The sequence below is a fragment of the Monodelphis domestica genome, chromosome 8 (genome assembly GCF_027887165.1).
Source record: "Monodelphis domestica isolate mMonDom1 chromosome 8, mMonDom1.pri, whole genome shotgun sequence".
In the NCBI taxonomy this organism is placed as follows: domain Eukaryota; kingdom Metazoa; phylum Chordata; class Mammalia; order Didelphimorphia; family Didelphidae; genus Monodelphis; species Monodelphis domestica.
The window spans coordinates 20,061,571-20,079,223 of NC_077234.1; the positions used below are offsets into that span (position 1 = coordinate 20,061,571).

General features: G+C 39.4%; 1 non-coding gene across 2 annotated transcripts in view; it reads left to right on the top strand.

The window, feature by feature from the left end:
• The first annotated feature begins 4,503 nt into the window (after window positions 1–4,503).
• LOC103104803 (uncharacterized) overlaps window positions 4,504–17,653 on the top strand; it is a 73,049-nt gene continuing 59,899 nt past the window's right edge. The window contains exon 1 of one of the 2 annotated variants that reach the window (XR_008914236.1): window positions 4,504–4,640. This is a non-coding gene — a transcript (uncharacterized LOC103104803). The remainder of the gene's footprint in view (window positions 4,641–17,653) is intronic. The other variant, XR_008914235.1, reaches the window with a different exon arrangement.

Sequence of the window (17,653 nt, forward strand, 5' to 3'; positions counted from 1 at the left end):
TTTATTTTCTCCATTCCTTCATTACTTTGTTCCTTTCTTCCCTCCTTCTTCTCTGTGTCTTTCTTTCTCTCCCTATTCTCCACTTTCTCCTTTTCCCCTTCCCCTCCTAGTGATTTTATTAGCATCTGGAACTCCTGGTGAGGAAATTCCCTCCCTCAGCAAATATCTTAGAGTATATAATTTTAGACAGTTGCCTTGGGCTCTGAGAGGTTACTTATACTCACATAGTCATTATATATCAAAGGAAAAATTTGAGTGCAAGTCATCTTGACTCTGAGGTCATCTCTATTCATTACACATTACTGCCTTTTGGTTCAGACCATATTAGTTGTTAAAACAAACCAAATCACCCCAGAAGCTGCCATTTCTACATTTACTGACATCCTTTTATTATTATTTTTTCACATGTTTGAATGTGATTTCTCCTTCATAGATCACTCATGTCTTACAACTGAAACAAAGTAGGCACAAATGTGCTATAAATAGTTTTCCTCCAAGAGTCATTAAATTTAAAAGTTAATTAAAAGGCTTCACATCATAATTTAAAAGTGTTCTTCTGATTATAATCAGGCAACATGAAAAAATAAGAAAATATCTAAATTGAGTTTATAAGAAGACCTTTCAAAGGACCAGGTACCATGGACAGCACCCTTTAGACATGTTGAGCATTTTTCATTTCTTATTCACTTTATTGAAGGGTTTGATCTGTGAGATCAGGAAAGTGTCATAGAGGACTGGTGCCCTTCCAAAATCATCTTCCTTGTAAGAATGTGATCCTTAGACTATTGACTATATTGAAGGGTCAACATTTCCACACATTACCCAAGCATTGACATTTTGAGCTTTTTTTTAGCTCCAACAAAACATGCAGTATGACAATAGAATAGCAAACAAATACACTTTCCATAGCTTGAATCAAATGCATGTCCTATACACACGTCACAAGCTATGTGTGTGTTTGTGTGTGTTACATGTTTGCATCTCAGTGAAACTTTATGGATGATCAGGACCTTGGACAATAATTGACTTTAATCAAATCAAACACTATGCCTGTTGGTAATAAGCCACCTCTCCACTTTTGTGCCTGTTCTTATCCTTCCAGGAGCATGATACTTTGAATCTCATGGCTTATTTCCCTATTCTGCTGGCCACATGGTTCCCTTTATTTTACATTGTGCTATTTCCTTTATCACTTTTTTTCTAATTGGTCATGATTAAAAAGTATAATTAGATTAAAAATCACATGGGAAAAGTAGAAGTAGTAACTGAATATAGTCTGGATGGTCCATTGCATTCCCTCCCTAGATCCACCTCTCCCCAAATCTCATTGGCATCTGTTTCCCCCAGTTACAGTTTCTGAAGTTGATGTGTGTGTGGATCAAGGTCCATAGGAAGTCACTGTCTGGTCATAAAGGTGTCCCAGCCATATCATGGGATGGAAGGAGATAAAGCCAAATCTCAAAATACATGCTGCATCTTGAGGTCTGGAGATTCCATTTTGCTCTTCTTCCTTAGGTTCATCTGCTGCTTCCCCTTGCTTTAACTTGGAGAATTCTTTTGCTTATATTGTTTCTTGTTTACTTGCCTGCATGACTCCAGCACTCACCTGTCTTTGGTTGACAAAGGTGATGCTTAAAGGCTCCTTAGGCCAGTGTTGCCTAAAGCACTGCAAAAAGGAGATTGACAAGGCTTCAGTCCCACCAGCTACCTCTTTTTCTTTGAAAAGCCTGCTCCAATCCCATGTTAGTTATCATTGATTCATTCTGTCATGCTCATCTATATAGGAGCTTCCTTCCCCCAAAAGAATGTTTGTGTATTGGCAAAGGGGCCAAAAGGCTATTCTCTATATTTGTTTATTTATACATACATATGTGGGTGTATTATACAGATTGAAATAGCTTATATAATTGCAAAAATATAAGCTATTTGAATCTTTTCTATTAAAGTATCTACTTTGATGGCACTCAATTTAATTCAATTCAATAAGCATTTATTACTATCTATTTTATAAGATGCTATGCTAGATAATCACAATTCCATTGTTTTTATAGAAGTGTTTTTATGATTAGTAATATACAAATTCATTGAAAAATTATGGAAATTCGAGATTTTTGTCATCTGGAATTTCTTAATACTAATAGCACAAGTCTAATTATTTAAGGAGTCAGAAAGAGCAGTTCCTATGTTTGAAAAGGTAAGGAATTAATATTCCCAGCATTAAAGTTCTTTTGTGTTTCTTTTTTTTTCTTAATTGAAACTCTTACCTTCTTAGTAGTATTAATTCTAAGACAGAAGAGTGGCAAGGGCTAGCCAGTTGGGATTAAGTGACTTGCTCAGTGTCACACAGCTTTTTGAATATCTCAGGCCAGATCTGAACCTATGTTCTCCTGACTCCAGGTTTGGAGCTCTATCCACTGAGATAAGTAGCTGCCCCAGTTCTTTAGCATTTTAATCAATCAATCAATCAATCAACAACATTTAGGAAGCATTTACTTACTGTGTGTCTGGCTGGGGGTACAAGCACAATGAATGAAACAATCCTTAGTCACTCATAATTTACATTCTAATGGGTCAGACAATATAAGGGAGTGAGGAAAGGTAGAAAAAATTTAGAGTCAGAAATGCAATCTGGAGAGGAATGAAGCCAGTTTTGGTCTGGGCCTGAGCATCCTCCTTAAAATGGTGGTTCTGGGAAGAATCATCCAATCAGAGGGGAGGCTATAGGGCAGAGAGTTCTTCCATTGTGTGAAAAGATTAATTCTATGTAGTGGAGGTGAGGATGGAATACATCCCTGACATGGGAGAGTGATCTGGGCAAACTCCCAAAGACAGAAGATGGAATGCTTTGTGTGATAACCAGAAAGAAGTCTTATCTGGGCTAGATTGAAGAGGGAGGGAAGAGGAAAGATAGTTTGGTACCAGGCTCAATCTGAAGTACTTAGAAGGTCAGCAGTTTTCCTGAGGTCATCCAGAAAGTTGGTGGCCAAGTCTGAAATAAGGTCCTGAATTCCTGCTTTCCAAGTGTTTGATTAGGTTGTCTTGAACTAACTGGTGGTTCTGGGGCTATTAATGCATGGTTGATATCCAGCCAAATTGAATTGTCTTCCCTTTAACTCAAATGGCAGGCCTTTGGACTGGGTGACACAAAGCTCAATTTACAGCTTGTTAAGTGTGGGGGCCTTCCAGGTGATAAACGGCCAGGGGTTTGTGACAAAGCAATTCTCTGCTTTCCCCCCATGCATCACCTAGAAAACATCCCCTGAATTGTTTTTCTGCCAGGAATATTGTGAAGTCTGGTCAATTATATATATATATATATATATATATATATATATATATATATATATATATATATATATATATATATATATATATATATATATATGTACTTTGCAATTTGATTCCACCAACCACTGCCATTAGAGGGGATAATACTTGAATGTTGATGAGGAGATGGGAAGACAAAGATCTTTCGCATCCTTTGAAGCCTGTAAAAGGTCCTCTCCTAGCCAAAGAGAGGTGGGGAGGAAGCTTAGGGCAAGGCTAAAACTGAGGCCTCTCATCTTTAATCCCAAGCACTTCTTCAAGGATTTTACTGGATGGATGCAATTACACCAGTTTCTAGGAGAATTTTGATTCTCAGTGAGCTTATTATTTGATAAATGGTCACTAAGTCATAGCTAAGTTTCCTCAGTCAATGTGTTTCTCTGTGCAATGTTGTCTCAGTTCTCAAAGACTTTTTGCACTTATTCTAAAATCTATAATTAATTTGTTGATTGAAACTAAAGCCTATAATTGATATTGATTAATTGCTTTCATCTGGTTAAGGTACCAAAGCATCTTGCCATTTTCTTTAAGGGTGGGGGATGATTTGACTGATTTATTCAAACTCCCTACACACACACACACATACATATACATATATATATATATATATATACTTGATTTTTTTCACAACAGAATATAAATTTTTTGAAGGCAGGGACAGTTTCATTTTTATATTTCTGTCACCAAGGTACCTTTCATATAAAAGATGCTTAATTGATGTTTACTGAAAAGAATTTAATTGAGTAGAGTTGAAACATAAAGGATTCACTGAACTTTGAACAAAGGCAAGGATTTTGAGTGTTATCCTGGAAGATGGCATTCATAGTAGTCCAGATGGGAGATCCCATTTAGGAACCCAGAATGCTTGTGCTATGGCTGGAACAGAGAATTCCAAACCAACACTAGATGGATAGGGTTGCCTATCTCAACCTACTTCTGACCAACTAATTTCTTTGAAGAAAAAGAGCCACCCTGTTATTTGAAGGTTACTAACCCTCCTCCCCACCCCTCTTTGGCTAGGGGAGGACCTTTTACAAGCTATAAAGGATGTGGATGATTTTGGACTTTCCATCTCTTCATCAACATTCTAGCATCATCCTCTGGGATAGCAGTGGTTGGTGGCCATGTCTTTATTGAGTTAAGGACAGATTGGCTGGGGATTCTCAGTTCTACAAAAAATCCCTCAAACAAGTGAAGCTTAATGATGGAGAACTTCTCACAAAAGGGAGAAAAGGACTTCTAGCAACTAGGAATTATGGGATACTCTTCTGTTCTCCTTTCCAGAGTCCCCTTTCCCCAAACCAATAGCATAGGTAAGAGACGTCCAACTCATCAGGACTACCCCTCAACAGGACATTGAAGGCATATAGTAGCTCTGGAGAAATAACTCATCAGGTTGCATTGAGTTCAGGAGTTTTGTATATATACGAAACATTTTGATGGGGTAATGGATATTAGTAACAGAGTGAAGTAAGAGGCAGTTAGATGGTACAGTGGATAGAATGGATAGACTCATTTTTCAAAGTTTAAATCCAGCCTTAGACACTAGCTGTGTGATCCTGAGCAAGTCACTAAATCCCATTTGCCTCAGTTTCCTCATCCTTATCCATCATCAAATAAGATTGAGAAGAAAATGACAAATCATTTTAATATCTTTGCCAAGAAAACCCCAAATGGGGTCACAAAAAGTTTATTGACTGAAATGACTGAACAAGAGATAAGAGAAAGTCTTATGTAGGAGGAAGTACATGAGCTGAGCCTTGAAGAGAGCAAGGAATTACAAGGGATGGGAATGAGAATATACTGGACAGGAGGGGCAGGCACGAAGGCAGGAGAGACAGAATTGTGTGTAAGGAGAACAATCAGGCCAGTTTTTACAGACTAGAGAGTGCTAGAAGGGGAGCAATGAGGAATCAGCCTGAAAAGGTAATATGAAGGAGGACTGACTCTAAATTAAAAAATTTTATTTAGAACATTTTCCCATGATTCATGATCCACCCCCATCCCCCTGTGCTCGTTCTTCCCCCTCCTGAAGCTGACAAGCAGTTCTCCTGGGTTATCCATGTATCATTATTTAAACCCTATTTCCATGTTATTCATATTTGCAGTAGAGTGATCTTTTAACATCAAAACCTCATTCATAGCCCCATTGAACCACATGATCGATCCTATGTTTTTCTTCTGTGTTTCTGCTCACATGGTTCTTTCTTTGGATGTGGATACATTCTTTCTCATAAGTCCCTCAGGGTTGTCTTGGGTCATTGCATTGCTGCTAGTAGCAAATTCAGTTACATTCAATTGTGCTACAATGTATCAGTCTCTGTGTACAATGTTCTCCTGGTTCTGCTCCTTTTACTCTGCATCAGTTTCTTGAGGTCATTCCAGTTCACATGGAGTTCCTCCAGTTCATCATTCCTTTCAGCACAGTGATATTCCATCACAATGATATTCTATCACAATAATGGTGAATCTTACAGTTATTTGTATAAAATATTTACCACTTAAAGGGAAGGCTAGTGTGGAGGTCTTCATTTAAAATCAGTAAGCCTTGGGATCAAGTCTCTCAGCAGTCACTCAATGGCCATGTGATCCTGGGCAAATCCCTTAAACCTATCAATGCCCCTAAGCTCCTTTCTTCCCTATCAATTGCAGAACAGTTGTAGAACTGTTGCAACGTGAACCAATGGAAGAAGTTTCCTTGTCCAGACTTCCCTACCCCAAGAAAATAGAATAAAATAGATATTAAAAATATATTACATATTGTTTTCTACACATACATGGGGAATTTTATTTATAATGCAGAGCACGAGTTTGGCGCTAATTACTTTAATTGTTTGAACCTCAATTTATTTTTCTATATAAGTTAAAGGTAATGTGGACACCAGCAAACTGGGGTTGTTTGCTGATGTTAGCTCACATGTAAGCAGTACTTTGTAGTAGATAAAACATTTGTGAGCTTTGTAAAAGCGATCTATTATTTTTAATGATCCCAAACTGCTCACTGTCACCAAAGCCCAGAAATACACCATTTTCAGATTCACAAACTCTCAGATTGTCATGACTGTGAGGGATCTCAGAAGCTAGCTGATTAGGCTGTCCTAACAATCTGCTGTACAAAGTATCCAGCAAGAGAAGAGCCTGGTAAGCAATGAGGAATTCACTACCTCTCAAGGTAGCCTATTCCATTTTCTTAAACCTTTACTTTCCATCTTAGAGTCAATACTGTGTATTGGTTCCAAGGCAGAAGAGGGATAAGGGCTAGGCAATGAGGGTCAAGTGACTTGTCCAGGGTCACACAGCTAGGAAGTATCTGAGGCCAGATTTGAACCTAGGACCTCCTGTCTCTAGACCTGGCTCTCAATCCAATGAGCTACCTAGCTGCCCCTCTCCCATTCCATTTTGAGACAGCTACAACTGTTAGGAAAATTGTCCTTCTGTTGAGATGAGGTCTGCCTTTTTGCAATTTTATCCTATGATGTCATATGACTTTGAAAAAGGCAATACCATGCACTCTGGAGAATTTAAATGGAAAGCAATTCAAAGGTCAATAGAAGACTGTATGGAGGACATGAGTAGTTTGTAGGATATTGTTAATGATTTACAGAAAGGAAGTGCCATAGTTTGTTTCAGGGGATCTGGGGACAAATCCCGACTCTGTTATTGACTGTCTTTGGACAAGTCACTTAATTCTCTGGGTCTCAGTTTCTTTACCTGTAACACGAGGGCATTGAATGAAACACCAAAAATCTTTTCTGAATCTTAAACTTATGTGCACTTTATCTTATAAGGATTATAAAATATGTCAAGGACCCTTGAAAAGACAATCGACCAGATATAACCAGGATGAATGAGAACAGATCATCTGAGTGCTCTGTTGGTGCTCCTGAGACCTCTTCTAAGGACTCTCCAAGTTGGATATCGCCTTTATAGGGGCTATACAGAAGGATATCGAAAAGAATAATGTGAGTTGAGAAGCCCCAGAATGGTAATGATCTGTCAGCATGAGTGGAAGGGGACCCATACTCATGAGATTACAAGTCTATTGAAACATTATTACTATGAATAATAAGAGGTTGTTTATGTTATCTTCCCGTTCTAAAAAGTCGACTGTCATAAAAGAATGTGTTCAAATCACTTGGGAATTCAGATGCTCATTAGTAAGGAGGAGTTGACACAGTAAAAGCTATAATTTCCCAATTACCATCAGCATGTGTGGCTTGAGAAAAGCCGATGGAACAAAGTGATGATTCAGCGATGGGGTTGGAGATGTGGTTTTCATATCAATACGTTCATTTAGAATAGCGTCATCAGATCATAGATTTCTATTTGGAATGGACTTGAGAGACAATTGATTCCAAACTCCCCATTTTAGGAGTGAGTATACTGAGAACCAGAAAGATGGAGTTACGCAGGTTAGAACCTGAACCCAGGTCCTTTCTCAGATTCTGATTGCAGAGTGCTTTTTGTGTACCATGCATATTTTCTCTGCAGCTCATCACTGGTGACAGAGCATACTGTATGCCCATTATATGTGTGTTAGTGGTCAGCTAGTTCGGCTCCTTCATTTTATAGATGCTGGGATTCTTCTTCACTTTTGGTTCACGCTCCACAGTCTCTGAAGTCTCTTTCAATTTGGAGATTCTGTTTCCATGAAGTTGCAGTCCTCTTGAGTATATAACAGTATATATTCCTCATGTTCAGGAACTATTTGGATCAATCTGTAGCCCTGGCAGAGCTGATCAGCTGGGGATGTCCACTGTAATCAGGGCAAAGGAGACCTAGCTGATTACCACAGACTGGCACATTTCCTCTGTTTAAACATCAATAGAGTATAACCATGCCTCAGTTTCCCCATCTTTAAAATGAGCTGGAGAAGGAAATGGCAAACCACTCCAGAATGCCAAGAAAGCCCCGAATGGGATCATGAAGAATTAGACACAACTGAACAACAACATTATAATTAAAGCCACATGGCATAGTGGATACAGCTGGCTTTGAAATCAGGATAATCTGGGTTCAAGTCCCACCTTTGACATATCCTGGCTATGTGATGTTTGGTAAATCTTTTATAGCCTCTCAGTGCCCTATGCGAATATTTAAGATTGCAAGTCACAAAGGAGGAGCTACTCTGCTTTGGTAAAGGGAGTTTCTCCATCTGGCAGGGCACTATACTATTGAAACCACAGGTGCAACCCCCTCCCTTTATCGTAACGAAGTAAATTTACTGTGAATGGGAGCAGGGCTTCTCTTCCTTGTGTTCTAAAAAGACCATTAAGAAGGATAGAGACAGGCAGAAACCCTCCTTTTGGGGAGACAAGGAAGAAAGGCAAAAGGACAAGTCCCCTATGAGCCTGGAAACTTCAAGGGCAGAGAAAGCCTCACTTGACACAGAATTGGAAGTTATTGTCTGTCATACGGTTACTGCCTAGGTCCAAGGTTGGTTGTGGTGGCATCCAGTAGCGTTGAGCCTAAAGGCAAAAAAATCAGCAGATCTGGGCTGTAGGTGCTGAGAGACAGGAGGGCTATTAGAAACTCAAGGATTGGGAAGACCTACATTCACATTCAGTTTCCAGTCTGGTTTCTTTCTCCTTGTAAAGCAGTCTTTCTCATTCTTTCATTCCATTCCTTCTCAGAAGACCCATCTTCCTTGACTGAATTGCTTGTATTCATTGTAAGCCTTCTAAGAACAGGGTCTGTGTTATAGTTTCCTTCTCTGAAGGGCCTCATACATTTCATTTTTAGTCCACATTTGGGATTTCACTGATATAGAGAAACCCTCCGGTAGAGAGCTCTTCCACTGATGCCTATTGGCCATTTGTCTGTAATCCATAATCTTCTCCATGAAATGTTTCCTTCAGCTGCCAAGATACCCCCTTCTCAAACTAGTTTGTCCTCATTATGGACATGCTATGTAAGCTTGTGGGGTCTCCAACATTCCAATTGGAGCTCTCTGAGGGCAGGAAGGGTTTTCACCTTACTTTGTATCTCTGGCGCACAGTTGGCACCATGGTTGTTGTCCTTCAGACTCAGAGAGGACCAAAATGACACCACTGTGTTGAGGTCCATGTTTTTGTGTGCCTGACTATGACTGACCAGACCAATATGATCTTGGAAAGCTCTACCACAAGTCAAGCACAAAAGCCCATTGGGGATGGAGCTGTCTCTAAATTTGTTGGCTCCTCCCACCCGGCACTCTTTCTACCATTCTAAGCTCTGGATCCCCAATGCTACACAACCTTACACTTAATAAATATTTGCTGAATTGAATTGGATTGACAGAGTGGAGAGACCATTTGTACTGGAAGTCAAAAGGACCTGGGTTCAAGTCTTAGCTTTATGCTGATTTTGTTGAGTTTATTTTAGGTCAACCTCTCTTCATCTCTAAGATAAGAGGGTAAGATTAGATGATCTCTAAGGACCTTCCTATTCCAAAATTGTATCACCCTATGAATTTAATCCCAGGTCCCAGCCCACACCTATTTGGGTTCTGATTTGAAAAGTCAAACTACTGACATGCTTCAGAGTCTCCTGATAAATCCATGGAGGGGCTGTTTCCCCTACTCAGAAAATATAATCATCCATTTGGTAAAATGCAGTCATTCAGGATGGAGACAACATTTGAAAATGGAAAAAAAATTAATTATTAACAAAAATAAATAAACAAAAAAGGAAAAAAGAGACAAAAACAGTCTAATTCCAGGTCCCTCCTCAGATGCAGTCACTCCTGAGTTGTGTGAATACCAACATGGCAAGACTAGCTGATAGTCTGTGTGGTAGAGGGAGAGAGGACTGGCTTTGGGATCAGGAGAACTCACTCAAAGCCCACCTTGGTCAAGTAATTGAACCTCTCTGGTGTTCAGTTTCCTCATCTTGGCAAAAGCCTATAGCCTTGCTTCTGACCTTTAAAGGGATCATCTCATGCATGGAACCTTGTAGATCTGGAGTTAGAAGTCCAGGGATGAGTGATTGTGCTTTCAGGGACGAAGTTCCATGGACCCTTTAAAAAAAACCCTTAACTTCTATTTTAGAATCAATACTGTGCATTGGTTCTGAGGCAAAAGAGTGGTAAGGGCTAGGCAAAAAAAAAATGACTTGCCCAGGGTCACCCAGCTAGGAAATATCTGAGGACAGATTTGAACCCAGGACCTCCTGTCTCTGTTCCTGGCTCTCTCAGTAGATTCGGAGCCACCTACTTGCTCTATGGAGTCTTCAAAGGAAAGTAACACAAACAGAGAATATGCAAAATTTCACAGGAATTTTTCATAGGGAGACCTTCTTCAAGCATGCATTTGTCCAAAGAACTTGCTATCTTTGATTATACATGGCAGGGTTCTTTGGGGCCCCCTTGCAAGAAACCTGTAGAAATGGCCCTAGATTTCTGAGAGAATGAGAATAATAATTGATTCAAGTGTGTCTTTAGACATTTCCTAGCTATGTGACCTTGGGCAAGTCACAACCCCTATTGCCTAGCCTTTACCAATGGCATCAATCCTTAGTATTGCTTCTAAGATGGAAGGTACGGGTTAAAAAATAGTGGTGTGTGTGTGTGTGTGTGTGTGTGTGTGTGTGTGTGTGTGTGTGCGCGCGCATACCTGCATTATCTTCCTTCTCACTTCTGATCACTTCTGATCTCACTTCTGAGCCGGCTTCCTTTAGTAATGCTGTTTTGGATTGAGTTCCTCTGGGCTAGGTTCACTTAAGCAGCTGGAATTAAATCCATTTTTTATTTTTATTCTGACCACCAATACTGGCTCACGCATCAGTGAAATCTCTGCTCCTGCTTTCCATACACCAGGGAGGCGATTTCCTTAGCAAATTGTCCTATTCATAGGTAGCTCTCACACTCCCTGTGAGTTCTGCAGCAAGACTTTGCATGTGCTCATCTCCTAGAGCAGGACGTGGCTGACTGTTTGGGTCACTGGATGGAGAGGACGGATCAATATCCACCATGAGCAGTCTTGGAAAGTTTAAGAAGAGTCAAAGGTTTTTCTGACTGGATGTGGGAGAGACCTCACTGGCCATCTGGTCCAAGCCCTTCATTTTACAGTTGAGGAAACTGAGGCTCAAGGAAATTAAACAAAACTTGCTTGAGGTTACATAGGTAGGAAGCAAAAGAGTTGGGATTTGAACTCACGTTCTCCTGCTTTATTGATCTTTCCAGCGCACTTCACTCTGTGATGACTCCTGTGTAAGCACACAGGTTCCTTTTCCTTTCCTGTTAACTTAATGACAAAAAGTGTATAGAGGAAGTCAGAATTTTTCCCAAGAAAGTAAATAAGAGGATATGAATTATTTAAGAGACGACATCATTCAGTGAGAATTGGTGGAAAGATTGGTGGGTTCACAGACAGGAAACAATATTAAAAGTAACTAAAACATATAGCATTTTAAGATTTGCTAAACATTTTGCATATTATCTTATTTGAATCTTACCACAACCCTGTGAGATAGGTTTTACTCTTATCTCCATAGAGATGAGGAAACTCAGGCAGACAGTTGGGAAAGGACTTGTCCAGGGTCACATGGCCAATAAGTGTCTGAGGAAGAATTTGAACTCAGTTTTTCCTGCTTCCAAGCCCAGTGTGACACTACCTTGCTTTGTATAGTTCTTTATAGTTTTCATAACAGTTTTAGATACAGATAATGTTATCCACATTTATACATGAGGAGGATCCAGGCTTAGACAGATTAAAGGAACTTGGCCAATATCCTGAGACTTATCTATCCATGGTGCTGATGGTACTAGAATCCAATACTTTTGACACAGCCCATGTCCTTCCTTCCTTCCTTCCTTCCTTCCTTCCTTCCTTCCTTCCTTCCTTCCTTCCTTCCTTCCTTCCTTCCTTCCTTCCTTCCTTCCTTCCTTCCTTCCTTCCTTCCTTCCTTCCTTCCTTCCTTCCTTCCTTCCTTCCTTCCTTCCTTCCTTCCTTCCTTCCTTCCTCCCTTCCTCCCTCCCTCCCTCCCTCCCTCCCTCCCTCCCTCCCTCCCTCCCTCCCTTCCTTCCTTCCTTCCTTCCTTCCTTCCTTCCTTCCTTCCTTCCTTCCTTCCTTCCTTCCTTCCTTCCTTCCTTTCTTCCTTCCTTCCTTCCTTCCTTCCTTCCTTCCTTCCTTCCTTCCTTCCTTCCTTCCTTCCTTCCTTCCTTCCTTCCTTCCTTCCTTCCTTCCTTCCTTCCTTCCTTTCCCCTCTCCACCTTTCTCAAAGGAAAAAGAGGAAAGAGGATTAATTTATGTTAATGGAAATCTATGACATCTTGACTACTGCATATTTAAGGAAGAAATCTCAGAAAAACTGTCCCCTCTGTTCAAAAAATTCTCAAGACCATTTTCCAGGGAGCTCTCTCCTAACATGTACAAAATCTAAAAGCTTTCCCACATTCATTGTACTGCTGTGTTTCCATCGAGTACTCTGATGTCCAATAAGGTGGAACTTGCTAGTCAGTGCTTTCCAAGAATAATTATATTCATAGGGTTGTCTCTAGGGTTAATTTTTTGATGTTGAGTAAGAGATGAAATCTGATCGTAGACTTCCCATATTAATTACACTTGTAAGCTTTTTTTCCCCTATAACACTTTACTAATGTTGAATAAGGTGCAGATTGTTTGAAAGTCTTTCTAAATACATCACATTTATAGGGCTTCTTTCCATTTTTAGTAAAACTCTCTGATTGTGAGTTAAGACATGAAACCTGATAGAATAATTTCCCACGTCTGTTATGTTCAAAAGGTTTCTTCAGTATGAATTCTCTGATGTTCGCTAAGAGATGACTTGTTAATGAAATTGTGGGTCTCCTTCTGCCAACAGGTTCTCTAATGTTTTGTTAGTTCTAAATTACTTTAGAAACCTTTTCACAGTGATTATATTCATGGTGTCTTGCTCCTATAGGGATCCTCCATGGCAAACCAGATCCCAGCTCAGGCTAAAGTTTGTTTCATATTTATTATTATGCAAACTAAAGTAAATCGACCCAGTCCCAGACCTACGATGTCCCATCTAATCATAAGCAACATTTTTTTTTTGGTGATAGAATTGCAACCACATAGATTCACTTTGGCACCAGAGCCACAATTCTAGAAAGGTCTCTATAACCAACTCTGTCTATGAAAATCATACTTGTGCTTCTAAATGAAATGAAGACATGAGCTCCTCCATAAAGCCTGTTCTGACCACCCAGCTAGATGTGATTCTTCCCCCCTCTGAATCCTTTTCTATATATTTATATTCCATATGGTATTAGCAGATATTCTTTTATAGAGTTATGTGTTTGGTATATGTTTTATTCCTGCTACTAATTTCACGATCTTGGAAAATATTAATTAATTCATTCACATTTATTAAGTGCCTACTATGTGCAAAACCTTATACCAAATGGTGAGGATACAAATGGAAAGCAACTGGAGCTCTGCTCGCTTCTGACTGGTGAAATGTTTCAGTATCTTGTCACATCCACCCCCATCATGCTGCCTGATGCTCTTCCACAATCTTCATGCCACACACAGAGTAACCTCTGTACTTTCCTCAATCCCAACCTTTTCTCTAGTTATAATAATGATATTATGATATAGAACAATATTAATATTATTTATGTATTATATCATATTATTAATTAATTTTAAAGTACCAATTAATACTTTTTATATTAAATTATATATAATTAATTACTTTATAATTAACATAGTATCTATTTATACTTTATGTTATATATTATATATAATAATATTATGACAATAATAATAGTAATAGAAGCTAACATTTATATTACACCCACTATGTGCCAGGCATTGTGCTAAGCACTTTGCAATTGCTATCTAATTCGACTCCCACACCAATGAGAGGAAGATACTATTATTATCCCCATTTTACAGATTAGGAAACTGAGGCAAACAGATTTTTTTTTAAAAACTGATTTGTCCAGGGTCACATAGCTAGCAAGTGCCTGATGCTGGGTTTGAACTCAGGTCTTCCTGATTCTAGATCCAGTGCTCCATCCACTGAGCTACCCAGCTGACTAGGAACAACAGTCAAACCAACAGTATTTTTTTCTAAAAAGGACATGTCAATCAATTTCTTATGGCTCAACTCACCATCCCTATGAATTTCCACCCCATCGTGGACACTAATATACACTCTTTTCCCTCATTAGAATGTAAGTTTATTGAGGAGAGGGACTTATGTATTTTTATTTTCAATATTTAGAATACTGCCAAGCACATAGTAAATGCTCAATAAATGCATTTTCATTCATGTATTCATTCAAAGGCAGGAATTAGGAATTATAAATCTTTCTCTCATTCCATTATATCTAGGAACATGATCTAGACCTAGATGGAACTCCAGAAACCATCTAGTCCAACTGTGTTGTTTCGTATGTGAGGAAAGGCTTAAGGAAGTTAAGTAATTTGTCCAGGGCCACACAGGTAGTAAACATCAGAAGTATGATTTGAACTCAGGACCTGTAACTTCAGTGCCAGTGCTATATACCACACTGCCCCCTGCTGGTGTTTTACATACAATGGGTACCCAATAAATGTTGGCTGGGTAACTGACTGAAGTGTTTTGAGATCTTCCTTCATACCTTCTATTCTCTGTTCCTTCCACTCAACCACTATTTTTTACTTAAGGATGCCACAGATATTGAACACTTTATGAAAGACTTCAGGGTTCGGCTACCTAACTTTCTTTGCTTTTATGAAAGACAGCAGTCAGATTTAGTCACACTATTGTCTTGCAAAGGCACTTTACCAAACCTTTCCTCTCTGGCAACCCTGGGCTAAAAAACCTCTCATCTAAGCAGTTGTTGTTGCTTAGATATGCCAATGAGCACCCCTTCTATCACGTGCACCCAAGGGGTTATCAGGGGGTCTCAAGATCCTTCATTTGGGTGGACATCAGATGTGGTTGACATTGTTCAGTCTGGACAAAATCTACTAGGGGAGTTTTTACCTTGAAGCACATTTGTGAGAATCTGTGACTGTGGCACGATATGAAATTGTTCTTGTGGCTTATGGAAAAACAAAAAAATTCTGAGAAATCCCCAAATAATTGTAGTTTGGAGAAAATGTTTTCAGCTTGCCTTGGTTCTGTCCTGTTTTGCAAAATTTCAGTGGATTTTAGTCTATGATTTATGGAGTTCGAAACAACCTTGGAGGCCATTCAACCCAAATGACCAAGAGTATTCCCCTTAGAGAATCCCTGTTGAGTGGGTATCTGAGCTCCATTGAATTTAAAGGGACGAGGATGCCAGTCCACTATGCTTTCAGATAACTTAATTATTTGGAAGCTTCCCCCTCTATCAGACTGACATATGATGCCCTGAAATGCCCAACCATTGCTTCTCATTCTGAGCCTGAGCTGAACAAGTCTAATTCTTCCAAATTATGCTCCTTCAAATAATTGAAGATGGCTATCATGTGTCTACCGAGCCTTCTGTTCTGGTTCCAAGTTTCCTCATCATCCTGGTTTCCTCAGTTTATAAGCCATAAGACACTTTATAAAAGTTAGTTATTCATTAATAATAATAATAATATAGAATAATAATATAGCAATAATAATAATAATCTAGGGGGAATAGGGAGCCCCTCAAGGCTTTTGAGCAGGGTAGAGGCATAGTCAAACTTGTTTTTTAGGAAGATCTTGGCAGCTGCATAAAGGATGGATTGGAAAGAGAAGACACCCAGGTTGAGATCATCAACTAGGAGGCCCTTGTACAATTTTCAAACTGCCTCAAAAAAGCAAAGAAAGAAAAATACAGGGATTATGTTTCTTCTGTTATGAGGGAAATGGCATGGATGCTGATAAACATAATTAGCATGAAGGCTATGATGGGGACTTAGGGAAGATCTAGGTAAAGAACTGGAGGGGAATAGAAAGGGAACATTTTCCATCTGGGGAACCCACAAAGAGACTGGAGGAAATAAAGGCCAAGTTATAGTAGGGCCATGTGGAGAGAAGAGGGTAGATACAAAGGATGCTATGGATGTAGAATCTAGAAAAGAAAGCCATGATGGCAAAGAGCCAGAATGGGTTCCTCAATTTTGGTCATTCCAGACTCACCTGATTTCTTTTCTTTTTTGAGGATTATTAAATTAGTAGATAGTGAGCCAGCATTTATGTGGCATTTCAAGTTTTACCAAGGGCTTTACATGTGTTAGTTCATTTGATCCTTGCAGCAATCCTGGGAGGTAGGTGCTATTATTATCCCCATTATTACTAGTGAGGAAACTGAGCCACAGAGATTACTGAATTACCCAGGATCACACAGCTAATCAATATCTGAGTCAGAACTCAAACTCAGTTCTTTATGATTCTAAATCTGTTGTAGAATAGTTTAGGATTTACTTAGCATAAGACAAATATCTGATGTTCTTCTTGTGAGCATTATGGGGAGAAGGTAAGATAACAGCATAATTAGGTAGCTTTGGAACTGGTTTAATGGCCAGAAGCAAAGAGTAATCATTCATGGTTTGATGACAACCTCTGAGATCTCTAGCAGGGATCTGGGCTTTGTCTTGTGCTGTGGAATGGTTTTTATCAGTGATTTGGATAAATGGCACAGAGAGCATACTTGTCAGATTGGTGGCTGGCACAAAGCTTGGAGGGAAGCTAACCCAGTGAATGAGCAGCAATCTCCAGTCAGATTCTGAGAGGCTAAAACATCATATCAAGTCTAACAAAACTAAATTGAATAGGAAAGAATGTAAAGCCATCCATGGTTTAATAAAATCAGCTTTACAGGTACAAGGCAGTGGAAGTTTGGTTGGACAGCAATCTGTTGGCCAAAGACACAGAGGTCTTGGTGGACTGAAAATTCACTATGAATAGCGTGTGATATGGCTACCAGAGACCCTAACGCAAACCTGTTTCATGTTCTTCAGAGATCTGGTGTCCAGGACTAGATCATCTCATTGAATGTTTCAATAGTCAAGCCCCAGCTGGGTTATTGTGGTCAAATCTGGGTGCTGCAAGCAGGAAAGGGAAAGCAATACGTAGGAGAGTGGTTGGATGATGGCAACCAGATGGGAAAGAGTCTCAGCATCATGCTAAATGAATATCACAAGCTCAAAGTCATGGTCAGCTCCTTCCTCTCCCTTTCTCTCATGCCCTTCAATTTCTCACTCCAAATATCTTCATTCATACATCACCTCTCAAGAGTCAGATCCTAAGCACCCTTCTTTGCCTCTGGTCTTTCTCTTTTCCACCCTCCAAATGTTTTAGGAAGACTTTGTCTGATCACATATACTGCCTGTTCAATAAATTCCAAAGATTCCATATTACTCCCAGAATCAAATATGAATTCCTTTGTTTGTCACATATAACTCTTTGTAAAACT